Genomic DNA, 24,997 nt, shown 5'->3' with positions numbered 1-24,997 from the left:
GGGAGTGGCGAGCTCGGCCCTGTTTTTGATGAAGCTCCTCTTTCCTCATTTGTTCCTATTTCCTCCATTCCTCTGCCAACCGTAAGTATTTCTTTACTAGTTTTGACGACTTCCGTTCTTTTGCCAGTTTCTACCGCTCCTATATCCGTTCCCTTGGTTGTTTCTACCGCACCTGCTTCCGCTCCTGTGTTGGTTTCTACATCTTTTCCTTCCATTGTTCCTCTTCCCTCTGTTCATCATACAGAGACAGGTTCTAGCAATGGAAGTATGACTATAAGAAGTGTTACTTTGGAGGTTCCTGCCAATCATAGCCTCTTGAGGAAGACCGGTAGAGCCGATGTTTGACTCGAACCTCTAATTGGATATATCGAGAAGAAGAAGATGGAGAGCCATAGCTGCTTAACTCTGATGAATGACGTAGTTCATTCTACTTTGAAGGTATTTTTACCAACAAGTTTTTTTTTTAATTATCTTCAATCTCTCACTTCTATGACTTATCTCTGTAGGCTAACCTTATTGGCACGGAATTAATGGGAAGAATTTCCCTACTGGAAAGAAAAGCTCGTGAGTCTGAAAAGACTGTCCACGAGGCCGAAGAAATAGCTAGGGGAGCCCAGCTTGAAGCAACCAATTGGAAGGAGCAGTTCGAGAATGCTCAAGGGACCATAGAGGAGTTGCAAGAAGATAAAAATCTCCTGGAGCAGCAAAACCGTGGTTTAACTTCTGAACTGGCAACTGTCAAAGCCTCTTCAAGCCAATTGAAAAGAGACAAAGAGCTTTTGGAATGCTCTTTGTCAGAACAATTATCCAGGGCTAGTGAAGAAGTTAGGGAGCTGAAGGCACTTTTGGCTAGGAAGGAAGAATATGCAGGAGAGTTAGTGCAAAGCTTGACTCAAGCTCAGGCTGACTTACAGACTTCTTCTGACGAGATTCATGCCTTGAAGAGTTCTCATGCTTCTCTTGAAGCTTCCCTTGATTCCCATTTAGCTGAATATCAAATCTTAAAAAACGATCTTGCTATGTGGGAAAAGGAATATGGACTTCTAGAGGAAAATTTTAACATAGAGGTGAGTTGGGCTTTCCTGAAATCTCGTCGTGATGCTTTGACGGAAGCTGCTCAAGAAGGTTTTGACTTGCAGTCTGAACTGGCCAAAGTCGTAGATACCATCGAGAAAAGCCAACAGTCTACTGATACTCCTTCTCCTGCACTTGAAGTTCCTGGAACAGAAGAACTTTTAAATGAAGAAGTGAATACTGCAGCAATTGGGATTACAATTCCTGCTTCAGCTGAAACTGTTCATGTTGCCGCTTCTTCAGAAGTTGCCACCGTGCCTGTGGCTGAAAGTGAAATTAATATTGCAACTTCGGATGTGCTAACCCCTTCAATTGGATAATGGTTTTATCCCTTAGTTTTTAAGGGATTTTTTGGTGAAAGTCCCCAGTTATCATAATGGGGCACTTGTATAAACTTTTATTGACTAAGTTTCTACTTAGTCTTTTTAATTATATTAAGAAGTTTTGTTAGTACTTCAATGTGTTCTATTCTTGCCTTTTCCTTACTTATTTAGGACTTATAGAATAGTTTAGCATTTTTATCCTTTGAAAATGCTTTATGATTCTTCTCATGACTTATTAACATGAGGCTTATAAAAGAGGGCCCTTTTATTTTATCGACACTTAATGAAGAAGACGTCTCAACTTCATAATGGTGTTATAATACGATGAAAGAAATAGGAATACACACGTTTTGTATGAAACAACTTTGGCAAGTTTTTTTATAAACTTTTAACAAGTGTTTGACTGTTACATGTATTACAATACATCTACAACTTTCTCGTAACTGTTTTTCTTGTAACAGATTTGTGAATAACATAAAATAAACAAGGTTTTTCTTCATAACCTGTTTCAGTACATAGTCATGACCATATCTTTACATATTAAGAAGGGTTTGAGAGGTGACTTTGTTTATGAGTTTGAAAGATGACTCTGTTGTTCTCATGAATGCTGAAGACTTCATAATTTTTTCTCAACACTTGACTTCCATCGTTCGATATTTGTATCTGCGTATCTGCATTCTACACGTATCTGTGTACAATATTGTAGTCCCCCAAATGTTTGAGCGGTGAAGTATGAAGCCTTGAGCACTTGTTTATTTCTTTTATTTACCCTTTTTCCTGAAACAGAAAAATAGCGGGACCCGAAGGTGCGATTATAGATGAAGACCGCCTAACTCGTGTGTATTTCCATCAGATTAATTGTAACCCTGGGCTAGGAATTTAAGAATACTCCATTTTGCCTTGCAGGTTGTGACTCATCATTTGGCACGAGTTAGGATATTTTGCCTAGCATCTAAAATCGTTAGTAAAATATTAAAAAATCAAGAGAAGAATTTTTACATGATGATACCTGACCGTAGGTACTTTCTTAAAAGTAATATCTTTTTAAGTGGACAGCATTCCAATGTGAGGGTAAAACTTTACCATCCATTGTTTCCAACTGGTATGCTCCTTTTCCCGCAATGCCACGGACTTTGTATGGTCCTTCCCATGTTGGACTTAGCTTTCCTGAGTTAGCAGCTTTTGCAGATTGGAACACCTTTTTAAGCACGAAGTCCCCAATTTTGAAAAATCTGAGGCGTGCTTTCCTATTGTAATATCGTTCTATTACTTGCTTTTGTGCTGCCATCCTTATCAAAGCAGCTTCTCTTCTTCCTTCAAGTAAATCTAGGCTAACCCGCATCTCTTCATTATTAGATTCCTCCGTTGCCTGATCGTATCGTGTGCTTGGCTCACCTATTTCAACTGGAATTAAGGCTTCCGTACCATAAACCATCGAAAATGGTATTTCTCCAGTGCCTGTTTTGGTCGTTGTACGATAAGCCCATAGTACTCCAGGTAACACCTCAGGCCAATTACCTTTCGAATCTTGTAACCTATTTTTCAAGTTATTGATAATAACTTTGTTAGTTGATTCTGCTTGTCCATTCCCCAATGGATGATATGGCGTAGACGTTATTCTTTTGATCTGCCAACTTCGAAGAAATTCTGTAATTTGAGCTCCAATGAATTGTGGTCCATTGTCACACACGATCTCCTTTGGTACTCCAAAGCGGCATATTATATTTCGCCATATGAAGTCTTTAACTTCTTTTTCTCGTACCTGTTTAAATGCCCCTGCTTCTACCCATTTAGTGAAATAATCTGTAAGTACAAGTAGAAATTTTACCTGACCTTTTGCTTGTGGAAGTGGACCTACGATATCCATTCCCCATTTCATAAAGGGCCAAGGGGCTAAAACAGGATGTAGTAACTCAGCTGGTCTGTGCATATTATTGTCGTACCTTTGACATTTATCACATTTGGACACGAAACTGGTTGCCTCTTCTTCCATCTTAGGCCAATAATATCCTGTGCGAATTAACGTTCTTACCAGTGACCGTCCTCCTGCGTGATTCCCACAATGTCCTTCATGTACTTCTCTCATGACATATTCGGTTTGAGAGGGTCCGAGACACCTTGCTAGTGGTCCGCCGAACATCTTTCGATAAAGATTTCCTTGATATAAACAATATCGTGCAGCTTTTTTGCGAAGCGCGTAAGCCTTTCCTTTGTCATTAGGCACGGTTCCGTGCTGTAAAAAGGCAACAATTTCATTTCTCCAATCCCATGTTAGATGATTAAAATTTACCTCGTTTTTATCAGATTCAAGAACGGAATGAAATAGATGTATGACTGAAGCATCTGTATTGTTTGCCACGTCTGCTGCGGATGCAAGGTTTGCTAAAGCATCTGCCTCTACATTCTCATCTCTTGGGATCTGCACTACTTTCCAAGTTTGGAATTGCTTTATTAACTCCCGTACCTTTGCGAGGTATTCTTGCATTCGTGACTCTCTGGCTGTATAAGTCCCCAGCATCTGATTAACCACGAGTTGAGAATCACTCTTGATTATAATCTGTGTTATGCCGAGTTCTCGTGCCAATTCTAAACCTGCAATTACAGCCTCATACTCTGCTTCATTGTTAGTTATAGAATGACATTTTATAGCCTGTCTAATGGTCTCACCCGCAGGTGGTACGAGGACTATTCCTAGGCCTGCCCCTTTTACATTAGATGAACCGTCAGTGTATAAAGGCCAAGTCCCCGGGTTCGCACCATTAAAAACTAGTAATTCTTTTTCTGCTTCTAAATGCATCCCCTGGCTAAAATCAGCCACGAAATCAGCTAGTACTTGAGACTTTATAGCGGTCCTGGGTTGATAAATAACTTCATACTCACTTAGTTCTATAGCCCATTTTGCTAATCTTCCTGAAAGTTCGTGTTTATGCAAAATATTTCGAAGCGGAAAAGCAGTAACTACAACAATGGGATGACATTGAAAATAAGGTCTTAACTTTCTAGATGCCATGATCAAAGCTAATGCTAATTTTTCTAGCTGTGGGTATCGTGTCTCAGCTTCCAATAAGGACTTACTTACATAATAAATAGGAGATTGTTTACCTTGGTCCTCGCGGACTAAAACAGCACTTACTGCGACTTCAGATACGGCCAGATAAATGAGAAGTTTTTCCCCCACCTTTGGTTTTGCCAACAACGGTGGTTTTGACAAATAAGCTTTCAAATTTCTAAGGGCTTGTTGACAATCTTCATTCCATTCAAAATGATCTTGCTTTTTAAGTGCAGAGAAAAACTTAAAACACCTTTCTGAGGATTTGGAAATAAATCTCCCCAAAGCTGCAATTCTTCCCGTTAATCTTTGTACTTCCTTTTTATTAGTAAGGATACCAGGGATTTCTTCTATTGCTTTGATCTGAGAAGGATTCACTTCAATACCACGATTAGAAACAAGAAAACCCAAAAACTTACCTGATGCAACTCCAAATGCACATTTTTCTAGGTTGAGTTTCATATTAAATTTTCGCAAAATTCCAAAAGTAACACATAGATGAGAAATATGATCATGAGATTGCTGGGTTTTGACGAGCATATCGTCTATATATACCTCCATTGTTTTCCCTAAATGTTCTTGGAACATTTTGGTGACCAACCTTTGATAGGTTGCCCCAGCATTTTTGAGACCAAAGGGCATTACTTTATAACAGTAAGTCCCCCTGTCTGTGATGAAAGAAGTTTTTTCTTCATCACCAGGATCCATTTTAATTTGATTATATCCCGAGTATGCATCTAAAAAACTTAAAAGTTCATGACCTGCGGTTGCATCAATTAGTTGGTCTATATGCGGTAAGGGAAAGGAATCTTTTGGACAGGCTTTATTTAAATCGGTATAATCTACACAAACACGCCACTTACCATTTTTCTTGGGTACAACCACCGTGTTAGCTAACCAAGTAGGATATTTTACCTCACGGATTGATCCGATTTTTAATAATTTTTGGACTTCATCCTGAATCACCTGGTTCTTGAAAGCACCTTGTTTCCGTTTCTTTTGCTTTATTGGTGTGAAAGAAGGGTCCTCGTTGAGTTTGTGAGTCATCACATTTGGTGGTATCCCTGTCATATCAGCGTGGGACCAAGCAAAGCAATCTAAGTTAGCTTTTAAAAATTCGATTATCATACCTCGCATGTTCGTGTTTAAATTAGCCCCGATATAAACCTTCCGTTCAGGCTGTTGATCAAATAACATCACTGCATCAAGCTCTTCAATCGTCGTTTTGATGCTTTCATTCTCTTCAGGTTCTTGAATTGTGTCAGGCCTTGAGTCCAAATCTGTTTTCTCTTGTTCAGTTGAAGTTTGATCTTTTTTACCTTCAATTGTTTCCTGTAATTGCTATTTTGCTTTATTTACGGCGCTCGTACTTATTACAGCGTTGACACTTCTAGCCATCTGCTGAGCCCCACGAATTTGGCAAATTCCCCATGGTGATGGGAATTTAATAACCTGATGTAGGGTTGATGGGACATCATCCATATCGTGTATCCATGGTCTTCCCATGATCATATTGTAGGCCATTTCCATATCAACTACCTGAAATTTAGTTTCCTTCACAACACCCATAGCAAAAGTTGTTAGTATTACCTCACCTTTTGTTACTACACTTGAATTGTCGAAGCCTAACAAGGTGTGCGCCTTGGGTATCATTTTGTCTTCAGCTTGCATTTCCCGTAGTACCCTTAGTAATATAATATTTACAGAACTCCCTGGATCAATCAAAACTCGTTTTACATTAGTATCATGTACAAGTAAAGATATTACCAGTGCGTCATTATGTGGAGTTGTCACTCCTTCGGTATCTGCGTCATCGAACGAAATACTTTCATTTTCAAGGACTTGTCGCATCCGTTTCCCGTGTGTAATCGTTACCTTAGAAACCTTGTTGGAGGTTGTGTAGGTTACGCCATGAATATCTTCTCCCCCGCTTATGACATTCACTGTCCTCTTGGGTGAAGGAGGTTGTGGTGGCTCTTGTCTATTTTTCATATAAGCTTGTTTTCCTTTCTCACTAAATAACTCAGTGAGGTATCCTTGCTTCAATAAATGATCCACTTCACTCTGCAGGAATCTACATTCTGAAGTTTTGTGCCCGTGATCGTTGTGAAATTCGCACCAATGATCCGGATTGCGTCTACTTGGATTTGACCGCATCTCTTTTGGCCACCGTACCTTATCTCCCATGCTTCTTAAAACAGCTACGAGCTCGGAGGTAGAGACATTAAAATTATATCCACCGAATCGTGCCTTTAAACTTCTGTCATCATCTCATGATTCTTGTCTGTTCCGATCATTCCTGAACTTTGAAGAAGAGCTAGAATCCCGGTTCCTCGATTTTTGATCATATTGCTGGTAATCTTGTTTCGACCGTGGGTCCTTTCCTGCGGGTCCCATATATGGATCGTACCTGTTTTTACCTGATCTTTTTTCGGTTTCTGACCTTCGGGTACCGCCCCTTTCTTCATGATGGAGCTTAGGTACGGTATCTTCTTCGATTCGCAGCTTTCGTGCTATACCTGTTGTAAACATCATTCCATGTGGTTGCAGGAAATTCTCGAAGACTTTCTTTGAGTCGTCTCGTGGCTTCAGAACTTTTGTCATTTAAATTACTTGCAAAAGCTATAGCAGCCCAATTGTCAGGCACACGAGGTAGAGTCATTCTTTCACGCTGGAATCTATCAACGAAGTTTCTAAGCAACTCCGAATCCCCTTGTTTGATTTTGAAAATATCTTCCATCCTTTTCTCAACCTTTTGTGCTCCCGAATGTGCTTTAATAAAAGAATCTGCAAGCTCAGCAAAAGAATTAATAGAATTTTCAGATAAAAGAGAATACCAGGTTAATGCACCCTTGGTGAGTGTTTCTCCAAATTTCTTGACCAATACTGATTCAATTTCTTGTTTGGTCAAGTCGTTGCCTTTTACGCCGGTTGTAAATGCAGTCACGTGGTCACGTGGGTCTGTAGTACCATCATATTTCGGGATGTCAGGCATTTTGAACTTTTTCGGAATTGGAAGGGGAGCAGCACTAGGCTTCCATGGTTGTTGTGAGTATTTGTCCATGTCTACTCCTTTTATTACAGGTGGAACTCCAGGGATTTGTTCAATACGCTCATTTTGTTCCTTAAGTTGTTTCTGCAAGGTTAGTACTAAATTTTGCAAATACGAATTATTTAAATTACCTGGTCCCCCTTCTTGTGGTTCACTGGGGGTTGCTCCGTTTCCAGAATTATCAAGACCAGAACGGGGGTTCTCCAATGTATTATTATTAGGAGTTGGTGTAGGTGGCGCAGCAGGCAATCGACTAACAAGTGCCTGAAGAGCTTTGCCGACCTGTGCATCAATTAGCTTTTGCAAAGCTTCAGTTGTAACTCCTTCAAAATGTTCAGATTGCTCTTGTTGATCAGCACGGGATTCAGTAACAGGAGTGCCTTCACGAGATTGACGTGGTGAATTTAGAGGAGAGGGAACCACGTCATCTTGATTTTGATGTATTTGATTCTCATGGTTTCCCAATGTGTTATTACTATTGTTGTCGGCGTTGTTGTTTGACATGGTGACGACAATAGATAAGATATAGCTTAAAAGGAAAGATTATCAGATTCCCGGTAACGGAACCAATTTGTTTAACCAAAAATCTGAGTCTTTGGTCAAAGCTAAAAAGAAATTCGGGTTACTGATAATCAGGAGACAAAAATAAAATACTTTTGAGAACGATGGTAAAAAAACAAATAGATGTGTATTTCAATAAATTCTCAATAGTATTCCGTGTCCTTACAAATGATGATACTTCTTCCTTTTATAGATAATTCTAGGTAAAGGAATGAAGCCTCAGCTTTAATGATATAATCATGAGTAATAAATGACATTAAATAAGCCGTTATACAATCATTCCTATTAAATACCAATTTTGTAACGTATCAAGTATTTAATAATGAATTTGGACTCCTTTCTGTCATCGAATCTTTGCCTTCAATGCCTTCTAATCTGTTGGCTGTAAATAATTCAAATTGGTACGAGACTCGTATCTATACGTCGTCTCGTGCCTATTTAAATTCTTCTTCCCGTGGCTGTCTCCATCCGTGCCTCTTAGTCAACTACTGCGCTTTGACCATTTAACTAATCCACGTGTCATGCCACATCATCTTTAATAAAAATTCAGTTTTTTCCCAATACAGACCCGAAAGGTCATCACTTGTTTTAGAAATAAATTCTGTGTTCTGAGACCTAAAAACCTTCTTTTGTCTCACTTCGATTTGCGTGTGCAGTCCGGGCATGTATCCGGAAAGCCATTATGTGAAAATCTGTGAAAAATGAGGAATTTTGCTTTTACAATGAATTTAGGTTGACTTCGATCAACATTTTGGGTGAACGGACCCGGGTCCAGACCCGTGATTTGACGGTCCTGGAGGGTCCGTAGGAAAATATGGGACTTGGGCGTATGCCCAAAATCGAATTCCGAGGTCCCAAGCTCGAGAAATGAATTTTTGAAAGAAATTGTTTTACTGAAAATATAAGAGTTTTTGGAAATTTGATTATATTTGAAATTTATGGTATCGGGCCCGTATTTTGGTTCCGGAGCCCAGTACATATTCAATATGACATTTAAGATGCGTCTGTAAAATTTGGTAAGAAACGGAAGTCGTTTGATGTGATTCGGACCCGTAGTTGTGAGATTTGAAACTTTGGAAGTTTGAGATTTTCCCTTGATTTCTATGCTAAATTCGTTGTTTAAGATGTTATTTTGGCGATTTGATCGCACGAGTAAGTCCGTAGGATATTTTTGAGGTAGTGTACATGTTTGGTTTGGAGCCTCGAGGGCTCGGGTGAGTTTCGGATGGGTTTCGGGATGTTTTTAAACTTGGAAATGTTGCAGGTTTTCAGTTTCTGGTGCACAGAGATTTTGTGCTTCGCGTTCGCGTGGCTTCACTCGCGAACGCGGAAGGCAATATTCCTCAGGTGAAAAATTGTTCTTCGCAGATGTGGGACGCGAACACGAGGCTGTGGGGGAGTACCCTTCGCGAACGCGTCCAGGCCCTCGCGAACGCGTAGGGTTAGTGCCGGAGGAGGGATTTCAAATTTACTCTACGTGAACGCGGCCACCCGACCGCGAAACGCGATGAAGGCCTGCCCAATTATTTTAAAATATTAGCAAAATGGGATTTCTTCAAAACTCAAAAACTTTTTCACTTAAACTCGAACTTCGGCAATATTTGAAGAGGGATTTCACCACAAAACCATAGGTATGTGTACTTAGACTTGATTTCTTCAATTTCCATTAACACCCACTAGATTTCTAGGCCTTAATCATGTTCTTAAGGGTAGAAAATTAAGGATTTGGATAGACTTAAGACTTTTTGAATAATTGGAATTTAGACATCGTTTTGGGGTCGGATTCCGAAACTAATTACATATTCGAACTCGTGGGTGAATGGGTGATCCGGTTTTGGTCAGAACCTCATATTTATACCAAACGGGCCAACGGCCGATTTTTGACTTTTGAGAAGAATAATAGAAAACCTATAACTTAGCATTTATAGATATTGTTAAATTAATTTGGATTAGATAAAAGTAATTTGGAGGCAAATTCTAAAGGAAAAGTGGTGTTTGAGGCTTGAGTTGGTGGTGGAAGTTTGAGGTAAGTGTTTGGTCTAACCTTAGCTTGAGGGATTAGGAGTTGTGTCTTATTTGCTACGTGGTAAATGTGGATTACGACGTATAGGCATGGTGACGAGTATCTATACGTCGGTGTCAAGCATGCCTGTGAGTCTTGTATTGTAATTGTTATGACTCCGTTGTGGTTTATTTCGTGCTTCATATGAGGATTATACTGTTGTTCCTTTACCGGGATGTTGTTGTTATATTATTGTTCCCTTGCCGGGATGTTGTTGTTATATTGTTCCCTTGCGATGTTGTTGTTATATTACTGTTCCCTTGCCGGGATGTTGTTATTTTATTATTGTTCCTTTGTTGGGATTCTTTTACGATTGGTGTTGATAAATGAAATGGGAGCGGGTTGCACGCCTGCAACAGTACTATATAAAATGGGAGCGGATTGCATGCCTGCAACAGTCCTATATGAAATGGGAGCGGGTTGCACGCCTGCAACGGTACTATATGACATGGGAGCGGGTTACACGCCTACAACAGTACTATATGAAATGGGAGCGGGTTGTACACCTGCAATGGTACTATATGAAATGGGAGCGGGTTGCACGCCTGCAACGGTATTTTAGGAAATGGGATCGGGTTGCACGCCTGCAACGGTATTACATGTGTACTTGTTTCTTATTTCCTTATCTTTTGCTGGTATTTGATTTATGGTGTTCCTTACATTTCTCTACTGTTATTCTGATGTTACCTGTTACTCCTCGCAGCATGTTCCCCCCCAACTTTAGTTGTAATTATCTGCCTTTATTTCCGCTTTATATGATTTAACTGCACATGTTTATTTGGTAGTCTGGTCCTAGCCTCGTCACTAATTCGCCGAGGTTAGGCTAGGCACTTACCAGGACATGGGGTCGGTTGTGCTAATACTACACTCTACAGTGTGTGCAGATACTGATAGCGGAGCGTTTGGACCGCAGTGAGGGTGCTGTCTTTAGTCTATTTAGGCGATCCGAGGTATTCCTGCAGATGTCCGCGGGTCTTCGCGTTTCCTCCTATCTTTTATCTTTCTGTTTTTACTTATTCAGAGATAGACTTGTGTATTTTCATTCAGACCTTATTTGTAGTATTCTTAGATAGTTCGTGACTCGTGACACCAAATTCTGGGTAGTATTGTACTTCAGATTATGTAGCAGTGTTTGGTTGAACTATTAAGTTTTTCGTGTTCCGCATTTCTGGTTATTTAATTTATTCCACTATTTAATCACGTAACTTTGAATTGTCGAGCATGCTTAATAAAAAGGGTCATGAATTTATAATACTCAGTTTGCCTAGCTTTCACGAGTAGGCGCTATCACGATTCTCGAGGGTGGAAAATCCAGGTCGTGACAAGTTGGTATCAGAGCTCTATGTTACATAGGTCTCACAATTCACGGACAAGCTTAGTAGTGTCTGAGGGATCGGTACAGAAACGTCTATATTTATCCCCCAAAGGCTACAGAGTTAGGAAAAGCTTCACATCTATTTTTTTCTGTCGTGCGGTTTGTTTCTCAATGCTAATTGAATTTCTACTCTGTTCTTTCGCAAATGGCTAGAACACGCGCTTCCTCATCCATTGATCAGTAGCCCGATCCCCCAACAGCAGCTCCCACGAGGGGTAGATGGCGAGGCCGAGATCGTGCTAGAGGCCGAGGCAGGGGCAGAGCTCAGCCCAGAGCAGCAGCACCAGTGGCGGAGCCTTATGTTAAGTTTGATGATGAGGTTCCGGTACAGGAAGTTTCGGTGGGCCCAGCTCAGGTCCCAGAGGGGTTCATTGCTACCCCAGTACTCCAGGATGCTCTTGTCCGTCTAGTGGGCCTTATGGAGAGTGTCACCCGGGCAGGCTTGCTTCCTGTGGCACCAGCCGTCTCTCAGGCTGAAGGAGGAGCCCCGACTCCTACTACTCGCACTCTAGAGCAGATTGCTCGCCAGTTTTAGACTCCAGCATCTTAGCCAGTTGGAGTAATTCAGCCGGGTGTGGTAGCTCAGACCGGTGATGGAGCAGCTATGTTTGTTGATGCCTTATGGAGATTGGATAGGTTTACCAAGCTTTTCACTACCACTTTTAGCGGTGCATCTTCTGAGGATCCCTAAGATTATTTAGACAGTTGTCATGAGGTTCTTAGGAACATGGGGATATTGGAGACCAATGGGGTCGACTTTGCTACTTTTCGCTTATCTGGATCCGCCAAGACTTGGTGGAGAGATTATTATTTGGCTAGACCAGTTGGGTCACCTAATTTGACTTGGGATCAGTTCTCTCAGCTATTTCTGGAAAAGTTTCTTTCTATCACTCAAAGAGAGATCTATCAGAGGCAGTTTGAGCGTCTCCAACAGGGTTCTATGACTGTTACTTAGTACAAAACCGGATTCATTGACTTGGCTTGTCATGCTCTTCTTATACTCCCCACTGAGAGAGAGAGTGAAGAGGTTCATTGAGGGACTCATTCAGCCGATTCGACTTCAGATGGCTAAGGAGAGAGGATGCAAGATTTCCTTTCAGAATGCGGCCAATGTGGCCAGGAGGGTTGAGATGGTTCTATCACAGGGAGGTGGTCAGGGGTCTGACAAGAGGCCTCGTCATTTAGACAAATTCAGTGGTGCCTCGTCTAGAGGTAGGGATTCGTATGGTAGAGGCCATCCTCCTAGGCCTTTTCAGTCATCACTTCAGGCTCCTCATGGTGCCCTAGGTGACCGTGGTTCTCACATGCAGTATTTTGATCAGCAGTCCTATAGTGCATCGCCAGATCCTATCAGTGCACCTCAGCTTCAGAGTTTTCAAGGTCGTTAGCCCCATCAGCCGAGGGCTTATTTTACTTGCAGCGACACGAGGCATATTACTAGATTTTGTCCTCGAGCATCGAGCGATTCTTAGCACTAGGGTTCCCGTGACATAGTTCAGGCACCGAGTGTTCCACCGCCCGTCTAGCCAGCTAGAGGTGGAGGTAGAGGTGCTAGAGGTGGAGGTAGAGGTATTAGAGGTGGAGCTCAGGCCGCTAGAGGTGGAGGCCAACCAGTAGCAGGCCATCCTAGGGATGTAGTTCAGAGTGGTGAGGCCTAGCCCCGATGTTATGCTCTTCCATCCAGGCTTGAGATTGAGGCTTCTGATGCAGTTATCACAGGTATTGTTCTGGTTTGTAGTAGAGATACTTCAGTTCTATTTAATCCAGGATCTACGTACTCCTATGTGTCATCTTATTTTGCACCATATCTGGTCATGCCTAGTGATTCTTTGAGTGCTCCTGTATATGTGTCTTCACCGGTGAGTGATTCTATTGTGGTAGATCATGTCCATCGTTTTTGTATAGTTGTGATTGGGGGTATTGAGACCCGAGTAGACTTATTACTTCTGGACATGGTTGATTTTGATGTCAAATTAGGGATAGACTGCTTATCACCATACCATACTATCTTGGACTGTCATACCAAGACTGTGACCTTAGCCTTGCTGGGTTTGCGTCGTTTAGAGTGGAGAGGGACTCTTGGTCATTCTACCCGCAGTATTATCTCATATATGAAGGCTCGGCGTATGGTCGAGAAGGGATGTTTGGCTTATTTGGCATATGTTCGTGATTCTAGTGCCGAGGTTCCTTCTATTGATTCTGTGCCTTTTGTTTGTGAGTTTCCTGAGGTATTTCCTTCAGACCTGTCGGGTATGCCACTCGACAGGGATATTAACTTCTGCATTGATTTGGCTTTGGGCACTTAGCCCATTTCTATCTCGTCATATCGTATGACCTCGCCTGAGTTGAAAGAATTGAAGGAGCAGTTGCAAGACTTGCTTGAGAAAGGTTTCATTAGACCTAGTGTCTCACCTTGGGCTGCGCCGGTGTTGTTTGTTAAGAAGAAGGATGGATCGATGTGAATGTGTATAGATTACCAGCAATTGAATAAGGTTACAATCAAGAATAAGTATCCATTGCCGAGGAGTGAAGATTTGTTTGATCAGCTTCAGGGTGCCAAGGTATTTTCGAAGATTAACTTGAGATCAGGCTACCATCAGTTGAGGATTAGGGCATCCGATGTCCATAAGATAGCTTTCCGCACTCGGTACGGGCATTATGAGTTCTTGGTAATGTCATTCGGGTTGACATATGCCCCAGCAGCTTTTATGGATTTAATGAACCGAGTGTTCAGGCCTTACTTGGATTCATTCGTGATAGTCTTCATTGATGATATTTTGATTTATTCCCGCAGCCGGGAGTAGCATGAGCAGCATCTGAGAGTGGTTCTTCAGACTTTGAGAGATAGTCAGTTGTATGCTAAGTATTCGAAGTGTGAGTTCTGGTTGAGTTCGGCTGCATTCTTGGGTCATGTTGTATCAGCAGAGGGTATTCAGGTAGATCCGAAGAAGATAGAGGCAGTCAAGAACTGGCCTAGTCCCGCATCAGCTACAAAGATCCGGAGTTTCTTGGGTTTGGAAGGCTATTATTGTCGGTTTATGGAGGGGTTTTCATGTATTGTAGCCCCGATGACCAGGTTGACCTAGAAGGGTGCCCAGTTTAGGTGGTCGGACGAGTGTGAGGCGAGCTTTTAGAAGCTGAAGACAGCTTTGACTACGGCACCAGTGTTGGCTTTGCTTACAGGTTTAGGGCCATATACAGTTTATTGTGATGCATCTCGTATTGGACTTGGTGTGGTGTTGATGCAGGATAAAAAGGTCATTGCTTATGCTTCGCGTCAGTTGAAGATTCATGAGAAGAACTATCCGGTCCATGATTTGGAGTTAGCAGCCATTTTTCACGCGTTGAAGATTTGAAGGCATTATCTGTATGGCGTGGCATGTGAGGTGTTCACGGATCACAAGAGTCTTCAGTATTTGTTCAAGCTGAAGGAGCTAAATTTGAGGCAGAGAAGGTGGTTGGAGCTTTTGAAGGACTATGATATCACCATCTTATATCATTCGGGGAAGGCCAATGTGGTGGCCGATGTTTGATTAGGAAGTCAGTCAGTATGGACAGTCTTGCATATATTCCGGTCGGCGAGAGGCCGCTTGCTTTGGATGTTCAGGCTTTGGCCAATCAGTTCGTGAGGTTGGATGTTTCTGAGTGTCGCGCCCCCTTTTTTCCTCCGCAGAGAGGGATCTAGGTTTCGGCATTCATGTATCGTAATGACTCATTTCCTTTTGGGAATTGGGTATTTTGTTTTTGAAGAGTCGCCATCTAACGATTTTTAAGGTGCTTTAGGGCACCTACATGGTTTATCTACAACTACGTTTTGATAACCAGAGAAAGGGTAAGGGCTTGAAATTATCCTAAAGGGAAGGTGTTAGGCATCTCTCAGGATCCACTAGTGTGGTTCCCGGCGAGACAGTTTTGTGAATTTGTGCAATTAGTAAACAAACAAGGAGAGATCAAATAATAGGGGATTTAAATACACATGCGTTTGAAAATAATTAATGAAAGCAGAGTTTTGAAAAAGTGTTATAATCTAAGCATGCTTATGAATGTAAATGGGTCCTAGGTTTATTTGTAATAGGGATCACATCAATGCAATACCCAGTATGACCCTCCTCATAAAAGGGGATACACGTGGTATTAGCGCATCGGTCATCATATCCATATCTACCCTTCCCACCCCGTGAAGGTAATTAAAGCGAGGGTTGGTCTCGACCATTATTGCATGCTGTTACCCGTCCCTTACTATCAGTCCCAGAGGAATTTTAGGACTCATATTCCTATAAGAAGGAGGTTCTAGGCAGACCCTCAGGTTTAAAGGTAAAAATGCTAAAGCGACATACAAAACATGTAAGACTGCAATTAGGGGGAGACATATAAGCAAATAGAAGGCTCAGTTATACCTCCGCAAACAGTGCAGATAGGCAACATGACTTATACACAATTAAGGTCTGAATTTAAAATTCTAAAGCAGGGTGTTTAAGTCAGAACCAGATTTATCACATGACCCAAAAAAATTTTATATACTTATTAAATGGTGAGATTTAAGAATTAGTTTAGTTTGTAGTTATTGGGTCGAATATTAAATAAGTTAAAGGGAATTTGTTATAATATATAAAATATTTTACTAAATAAGTGTCTAGTGGCTAACTTTTTAACTATGCTTATATAGTTAACTGTGGTCAATTTTTAAATAAGGAGTAGTAGGCCAAGCCCATTCTTTTGTGGCTGCTATAATTTAGTGAAATAGGGCTACAGCGTAAAAAGGAAAAAAAATTAGAAAATATAGCATGATTTAGTCTTGGAGATTTGACGGCAGCACCTTTGAGGAAAACAAATACTTAGACGCTTTAGCATTGGGAAAAAAGTTGTGAGTGCTAAGGACGTTGGTTTGTTCAGATTGAGGTCATTGGAAGCCGTTTGATTGGTGTATTAGACGTTGCAAGGTTGGGAAACTTCCCGATAGCGAGGTAAGTCAGACTTTATACTTTGATGCTTGCTTTTTTAAAACCCATTTTGAAAGTAATATTTTTTTCTGTCCAGTCTATGTGTTGGGACAAGTGTGCACTTAGCAGAATCGGTGGTCGTTGACCAGCCGCACATATATATTATTTTGTAAAAAGCTAAAATTATTTAATGAGTGATTTGTGATGTGGCGTTGCCTCGTGCTATGGTGTTGGGGCGTTAGAAATTATTTATTCGCTGCAGTTATAGAATTGGGGCATTGTGTATGCCGCTGTTATAGAATTGGGGCATTGTGTATGCTGCCATTATAGAATTTGGGCATTGTGTATGATGCCGTTATAAATTTTGGGGCATTGTGTATGCCACCGTGAAAGAATTGGGGCATTGTGTATGCCGCCGTTATGAAATTTGGGGGATTGTGTATGCCGCCGTTATAAATTTGGGGCATTGTGTATGCCGTCGTGGACTCGTCGGGGTGTTTTGTTAATTTCCTGCACGGCCGTTAATGACAAGTCCTTACCGTAGATTGTGTGTATATATATATAGTATTGTTGTTGAATAATTATTTGGAACTTATAGAGTAATTATATGTTGAAAGAATTTCTGTGCATATTATTTATGTGTTCGTTGTGTGTTTGTACTTTCTAACACTTGTTCGAGAGGTATTCAGAGTGGCGGGTCGAGGATCTTACTGGGTTATATTTACGTATAACTCACTTCTTACCTGCATGTCCATGCAGATACTGTTGCTGAGGGCGAGGCTAGTGGCTAACGAGTTCGCTAAGTGGATCCTATTGCTGAGGTGAGCCACCGCATTATTCGTAGAGGTCGTTGTTTCAGCTCTACCTATCTTATGTCTATTATTTCTTTCGAGTTTGCATGCCCGTCACTTAAACTTCTATTACTCTAGTAGATGCTCAACGATTTTAGTATGGAATTTGAGTTAGAGATTTTGAGTGTTCTTTAAATTTATGAATAAATTATGATTTTAGTCGAATAATTATTTTGTATTTGGTAATATTTAATGAGTTTGGGCTTGTATGTGTTTCTCTCAAGCTTATATAAAAGGTTAAGAGTACAAGAATTGGTTCACCTGGCTTATGGTGTTAGCTGGGTATCAGTCACGTCTAGAGGGTAGTTTAGGGCGTGACAAAGTTGGTATCAGAGCCTAAGCTTTAAGTCCCGGGTCATCGAGCAGTGTTTAGTAGAGTCTTGCTCATGGGTATGTTGGCGCCCATACTTATGATCTTGATGCTACTAAGCATTTAGGATGTTTTCCCTTCTTTCATTCCTTGATCGTGCGTTGAGACGACTTGAGTTTGACTTTGGGGAATTTCTTTCGCAGATGGCTAGGACACGCACACCTTCATATGATGGACGTGGTGCTACCCGAGTTGGTGGTCGGGTTGGGGTTCATTAGACTAGAGCTCAGAGTAGAAGGTAGGCTGCCCCTCAGCCTTAAGTTGTAAATATGGATCAACCCCAAGCTGCTACGCCAGCTCAAGTGCAAGAACATGTGGTTCATGATGCTCCACCACCAGTGCCAGCTGTTGTGCCTACTATTACCCTACCTGCAGACGTAGTGGTAAGGTTGTTGAATGTATTAGAAGCATTAATACCTACTCAGGGTGGACTTCCAACTCCCCAGACTACTTCGCAGGCGCAAGCACAGGTTCAACTGAATGTTGCAGCTCCTCAGGTGGCCCCACAGCAGGTCGTTCAACCAGTTGCAAATACAGGGCAGTCTAAGGATCTTAAGAATTTCATAGATGTTAAGCCACCAGAGTTCGATGCTACATAGGCTTCTATTGAGCCCCAAAATTCATTCAGCATTGTGAGAAGATATTATCTACTTTGGGGCTGAAGGAGACTCGAGGGGTGAAATTTGCCACTTTTCTATTTTCAGGATCTGCAGAGTCATGGTGGAATTCGGTTCAGAGAGGTAGACGAGCAAGGTTACCACCTATTACTTGGTCAGAGTTTTCATCTATGTTTATGGATAGGTTCGTTCCACTGAGCAAGAAAGATGACATGAGACGTCAGTTTGAGCAACTGCGCCAGGGCAGTATGACGGTTACAGAGTATGAGGATAAGTTCATGGACTTAGCCATTTATGCATCTTTTCTAGTTGCAGATGAGCATGAGAAGGTGAGGAGGTTCGTTGATGGGCTTGAGCATCGTTATCGGGGTCCTTTGGTTAGGGATGTTCGAGGTGGTTCGTATGAAGAAGTAGTGGTACTGCTCTCCATTATGAGTCTTATCAAGAGAGGGACAGGACCGAGTGAGAAAGCAAAAGGGCTCGTAGCGCAGACGGGTTTAGTAGAGCTTCATCTGGGGGCAAGAATGGTTTTAGCCATGGGCAGTTTAGGCGTACTTAGTTAGAGTCAGTGGTGCAGTCTTCTGTGAGTATATTTTCCGTAAGTCAAGGTCATCAACAGATGCAGGAGAAGGATAAGAGTTCGTCTCAATTTGGACAGTATCCGAGATGTAATGCATGCGGTAGGAACCACTATGGACGTTGCTTTGGTATTGCTGGTGCTTATTTTACTTGTGGTGAAAAAGGACATATCGCAAAATATTGTCTGCATGGTAATTCTGGTAATAGTCAGGCTACTATACATCCACAAGGAACTGCTATAGTTATGCAGACCCAGACTCAACCAGCTAGAGTCGCTCCACAAAGTGCCCGTGGACATAATAGACAGGGACACAAGGTATTCAGGAAGCGGGTGGACCACCGAGATTCTTTGCAATGACCAGAGAGGACGATGATGCTTCTAATGTGGTAGTCACAGGTATTATTACTGTCCATATGGTATTCGTATGTGTCCTTATCTTTTGCTTTAAATTAATAAGGGGGAATCGAGTCTCTTAATGTGCCATACATGGTGATAATTTTAGTGGGGAGACTATATTTGTGGATAGAGTATATAGAAAATTTGTGATATTTGTTCAGGGAAGGGACATCGTAGTCGCTTTGCTAGTATATCATCGATATCTGACTTTAATGTGATTAGGTACATGGACCGATTGGTATCGTGCTATGTGATGCACGGTTGTTAGGTAAAGGATATTAGATTTATTGTTTCTTGTGATCTTAGAATAACAATGAAGGGTATTTACGATTGAAATGGGCGAGAAAGTTTCTTATATGAAAGTTTTACATAAAATGAATAGAAAGTGTTCAACATATTTAACCATGAGTTTAAACACTAGTAGAGGTCCTGACTCTTGGGATAGTTATGGTTGTTAATAAGTTTCCAAAAGAGTTACACGGGGCGTATATAGTGTGATATGAAAAGACAAGATGAGCATAACAATGAAGTATTCATATCTCTATTTTCTACGGTATAGCTTGCTTAACATTCGAGGACGAATGTTCTTCCTAGTGGGATAGAATGTAATAACCAGAATTTTTTTATATACTTATTAAATGGTGAGATTTAAGAATTAGTTTAGTTTGTAGCTATTGGGTCGAATATTAAATAATTTAAAGGGAATTTGTTATAATATATAAAATATTTTACTAAATAAGTGTCTAGTGGCTAACTTTTTAACTATGCTTATACAGTTAACTATGGTTAATTTTTAAATAAGGAGTAGTAGGCCAAGCCCATTCTTTTGTGGCTGCTATAATTTAGTAAAATAGGGCTATAGCGTAAAAAGGGCAAAAAATAGAAAATATAGCATGATTTAGTCTTGGAGATTTGACGGCAGCACCTTTGAGGAAAATAAATACTTAGACGCTTTAGCATTGGGAAAAAAATTTGCGAGTGCTAAGGACGTTGGTTTGTTCAGATTGAGGTCATTGGAAGCTGTTTGGTTGGTATATTAGACGTTGCAAGTTTGGGAAACTTCCCGATAGCGAGGTAAGTGAAACTTTATACTTTGATGCTAGCTTTTTCAAAACCCGTTTTGAAAGTAATATTTTTTTCTATCTGGTCCATGCGTTGGAACAAGCGTGCACTTGGCAGAATCGGTGGTCGTTAACCAACCGCACATATATATTATTTTGTAAAAAGCTAAAATTATTTAATGAGTGATTTGTGATGTGGCGTAGCCTCGTGCTATGGTGTTGGGGCGTTAGAAATTATTTCTTCGTTGTCGTTATAGAATTAGGGCATTGTGTATGCCGCCGTTATAGAATTGGGGCATTGTGTATGCTGCCGTTATAATATTTGGGGCATTGTATATGCCGCTGTTATAAATTTGAGGCATTGTGTATGCCGTCGTGGACTCGTTGGGGTGTTTGGTTAATTTCCTGCACTGCCATTAATGACAAGTCCTTACCATAGATTGTGTTGAGATATATATAGTATTGTTGTTGAATAATTATTTGGAACTTATAGAGTAATTATATAGTGAAAGAATTTCTGTGCATATTATTTCTGTGTTCGTTGTGTGTTTGTACTTTCTAACACTTGTTCCAGAGGTATTCAGAGTGGCGGGTCGAGGATCTTACTGGGTTATATTTACGTATAACTCACTCCTTACCTGCATGTCCATGCAGATACTATTGCTGAGGTCGAGGCTAGTGGCTAACGAGTTCGTTGAGTGGATCCTATTGCTGAGATGAGCCGCCGCATTATTCGTGGAGGCTGTTGTTTCAACTCTACCTATCTTATGTCTATTATTTCTTTCGAGTTTGCATGCCCGTCACTTAAACTTCTATTACTCTATTAGATGCTCCACGGTTTTAGTATGGAATGTGAGTTAGAGATTTAGTGTTTGAGTGTTATTTAAATTTATAAATAAATTATGATTTTAGTCGAATAATTATTTTGTATTTATTAATATTTAATGCGTTTGGGCTTGTATGTGTTTCTCTCAAGCTTATATAAAAGGTTAAGAGTACAAGAATTGGTTCACCTGGTGAGTGGTGTTAGCTGGGTGCCAGTCACGTCTAGGGGATAGTTTGGGACGTGACAAAAAGTAAAGTAATCAGAATTCTAAAGTTTAGCCTTGGCTTTCAGCCGGCTAGACAAGGCAGTAGCACAAATAGTAGAGAAAGAAAGAGAGTTTGAATGTATAAGTGTGTGTTTTTGAACTCAGTTGTTCGTGTCCTTTTGAGAAGTGAAGGTAGGATATTTATAGCTTTGAAAACGAGTAGAAAATAAGGTAACAAGTAAGTTTACCACAAATATAGAAGTAATCACAATCAGAATCACTTAATACAAGTACTTCCCTTTAATCAAGGAATTACTTCTTAACAGATACTAACTGGGATAATTAAGGAAAGAAAATCAATTTGAGGAAGATTGATTTCTAACCATATAAGGGATAGTAAGAATATAGAGTATACAATTGAGTCTAGGTATAGAATATACTTTATTGGGGAAGGGATTCAGTAGGGGTGAAACATCACAGCAAATAAAGGAAGGGAATCAATCAATTTAAACCAATGAGTAAAATTAAGGGTTTATAAGAAAACCCTCGCAATCAGTCGTAACTTGAGGAAATCAAGATCAATCAAGAAAGAATCATGATTCTGCACTTTGCCATATAAATAGAGAAAAATGAACAAGAGTATCAGACATGCAAGGCCAATCATATTGATAAAGGAAGCAACTAGATGAACACAAACATACAACAGTAACATGAGTAGGCTAGGACTCAGGAGTAAAGGACCTACTCGAAGCATGGTAGTCAACAATGTCAAGTAGTCACATAGAACCAAAAATGAAGGAAACAGTCTAACACATAGCAACAGGTAGAGGAGATCAGACAAACATATCGAAATAAGTAAAGGAAGTGTTCAAAAGCTCACACTAACAGGTGAGGAAAGTTTTAAGAAATTAGGGTTTTAATAAAGCTGAGTGAAAAAAAAAGGTAAGAACTCAGAATTAGTCAAGTTTAACAAAGAAAAGTATATAAACACAAAGAACTTAGTCGAAACATGTATACAAAATAAAAGACGGTTTCAGAACCTCGGACAAAACCAAAGATACTTAGGGTTTTAACACGATGAACCAAGTAGAAGAAAAACACGAACAAAACGTTTAAACATAGTAAAATCATAAAACAACACTGAAAATCGGAGAAGAGATCTTTTAAAAGAGGTTAAGAAAACCCTAATCGTTGAAAACGAAGAGTCGTTTTGACAAAATCGAAAAACCTTTAAGGAAAACACTTAAGAGTTTCATAACATACACGGATCTAAGACAGACCTGAAAGAAAATTGGAAAGCCCTTTAAAGTTAGGATTTCGGAGAACCCAAAAAAATGGGAAAGACTTCGAAAAATTACCGATCTAGCCAGAAAAGCCATGGATCTGACTCGAACAACCATGGATGGTCGGGAAAAGATCATAGATATAAGTTGAGAAAATACTGGACTAGATCTCTTTGAGATCTTTTCATGAATTCACGCAAACAGGAAACCGGGAGACATAGGACACTGGTACACGTCTCAAACAGCCTTGTGAGTCTATGGATTGGGTGAGAATGGAAGAGGATTAGAGTTAGTTTGGGTGGCGGCGGATAGGGCTTGAGTGGGGTTGCAGAGAGAATTGGATAGGAAGGGGATTCAAGGGCGGCAGGTTGGTGGAAGTGAAGTAGGTTAAGGGGTCGTTTGGGTTTAATTTTGGAAGGGTGAATAGGGACATTGATCAACGGTCTAGATTAAACGGGGTAAGTAGGGATGTAGGTTTGGGTAGGGCTTAAAAGGGTTAGGGTGGGGTTTAAATCAAAATTGGGCTGGGGAATTGGGGTCCGATTTGGGTTATAATTGAAATGCAAAAGGGGTTGTTATTTAAATAGCCAGTTTCTCGTTTTAATTTATAAAAAATAGTAAACAATTTCTAAAAAAATAAATTAAAGTACTAAACTGATTTATAACACATAATTAACAATATAAAAATACAGGACCCAATTTTATGAATATAAAACCTAATTAAACCTTAAAAGGCTAATATTGCAATTATGTGCAATTTAGCTTTAAAAATACTAAATAAAATTGTATAAATATGTAAAAATTAATTTAATAATATTTTGCCATAAATATAAAAATTCAATATATGAATTATCAAAATACTAATTTTGAAAATAATTTTTGGGGATTTTATGGATAAAAAAGGGAAAATAAATCAATTTAAAAACCTTTAAAATTATGGAAAAATAATAAAATACTTGAAAATGCTTATATATGCATACATATGCTATTTTGAAGGTATTTTGCATATTGAAAAATATATAGGGAAAAATTGGGTATCAACACTAAGCCCAGCCGTGTATTAGCTTGCACAGTCGCTCGTTTTTCTTTATTGGAGCGTATCTGAGATCGGTAGTATGATGATCCTCATTTGTGTTTCCTTAGAGACACGGTGCATCACGGTGGTTCCAAGCAGTTTACATTAGGAGATGATGGAGTTTTGAGACTGTAGGGTCGAGTTTGTGTGCCTAATGTGGATGGACTCAGAGAGTTGATTTTAGAGGAGGCTGATAGTTCCCGGTACTCTATTCATTCGGGTTCCGCTAAGATGTATCAGGATTTGTGGCAGCATTATTGGTGGAGAAGAATAAAGAAGGATATTGCTGCGTATGTATCTCGGTGTTTGAATTGTCAGCAGGTAAAGTACGAGCATCAGAGACCTGGTGGTTTGTTTCAGAGGATTGAGCTTCCCGAGTGGAAGTAGGAGCGTGTCACTATGGACTTTGTTGTTGGACTCCCACGGACTCAGAGAAAGTTCGATGTAGTGTGGGTTATTGTTGATAGGCTGACCAAGTCAGCGCATTTCATTCCTGTGGTAGTCTCCTATTCTTCTGAGAGGTAAGCTAAGATCTATATCCGAGAGATTGTTCGTCTTCATGGTGTGCCCGTGTCTATCATTTCGGACTGAGGTACGTAGTTTACCTCACATTTCTGGAGAGCAGTTCAGCGGGAGTTGGGCACACGGGTGGAGTTGAGCATGGCATTTCATCCTCAGATGGACGAGCAGTCCGAGCGAACTATTCAAATTTTGGAGGACATGCTCCGAGCTTGTGTCATTGACTTTGGAGGCTCGTGGGATCAGTTTTTGCCTTTAGCGAAGTTTGCCTACAATAATAGTTACCAGTCGAGCATTCAAATGACTCCGTATGAGGCTTTATATGGTAGGTGGTGCCGGTCGCCGGTTGGATGGTTTGAGTTGGGAGAGGCTCGGTTATTGGGTACAGAGCTAGTACAGGATGCCTTGGACAAGGTCAAGATTATTCAGGATAGGCTTCGTACAGCTCAGTCCAGGTAAAAAAGTTATGCCGACCGTAAGGTTCGTGATGTGGCATTCATGGTTGGCGAGCGAGTGTTGCTTGGGGTGTCATCTATGAAGGGCGTGATGAGATTTGGAAAGAAGGGCAAGCTTAGTCCTAGGTTCATTGGCCCGTTTGAGATTCTTGATCGAGTGGGAGAGGTGGCTTACAGACTTGCGTTGCCCCCGAGCTTATCAGCCGTGCATCCAGTGTTTCATATGTCCATGCTTCGGAAGTATCGCGGCGATCCATCCCACGTGTTAGACTTCAGCACTGTCCAGTTGGACAAGGACTTGTCATATGAGGAGGAGCTGGTAG

The sequence above is a fragment of the Nicotiana sylvestris genome, chromosome 10 (assembly GCF_000393655.2).
Source record: "Nicotiana sylvestris chromosome 10, ASM39365v2, whole genome shotgun sequence".
NCBI classification, from domain to species: domain Eukaryota; kingdom Viridiplantae; phylum Streptophyta; class Magnoliopsida; order Solanales; family Solanaceae; genus Nicotiana; species Nicotiana sylvestris.
The sequence above is the reverse complement of the archived record's forward strand: the minus strand, read 5'-3'. Positions refer to the sequence as shown.